Genomic DNA, 649 nt, shown 5'->3' on the forward strand with positions numbered 1-649 from the left:
TGTGGCCCTGAGAGCTCCACGCACTGGCTTCGCATGTGTTTTTTTTCTTAAGTTGCAGTTCGTTGAGCTCTCAGGGCCACTGTATAATATAATTTTTTGAGCAGAAGTGTTGTCTGTCACTCTGCTTTCACCAAATGTCAGATCGACTGAGATGAATGGGATTGAATAATGGGATGTGTTTAACTGAAAGATTTGCATAATTACATTTTTTTTTTAACAAAAATTTTACTATACAAAAAGATTCCAAAAATGTAGTAGATGTGCTCATCCTATAAAACATGAACTGATGAAGCAATGTGAGACTGAAAAATCTGAAGAAAAGCATGACGTCACTGATGGGTAGGCCTTCCTATTGTATCTCATAAAAATTTCAGAAGGAAACTATAATGTAAAAGAGTTTTTTTCTTCCTATGAACGAAAAAAAAATAAAAAGAAACACTATTTACAATATTTATATAATGTACATGTTTTCCTGATTTCGAATCTCCATTCAGCCATTCTGCAAAACAGTTTCTGTCCAGCTGCAGGTAAAAGGCTGGCCTTTTCTTTTGCAGTGTTCACACCTCCTGCGACCTGTGGTGGGTCTCGTGCTTGGGCCTGCTACAATGACACCAGCAATAGGCACAGGAAGATGACCCGCAGGTGCCTG

Source organism: Seriola lalandi, unplaced genomic scaffold (assembly GCF_002814215.2).
Source record: "Seriola lalandi dorsalis isolate HSWRI2012SDOR001 ecotype SW California unplaced genomic scaffold, Sedor1 jcf7180002054237, whole genome shotgun sequence".
Lineage (NCBI taxonomy): Eukaryota > Metazoa > Chordata > Actinopteri > Carangiformes > Carangidae > Seriola > Seriola lalandi.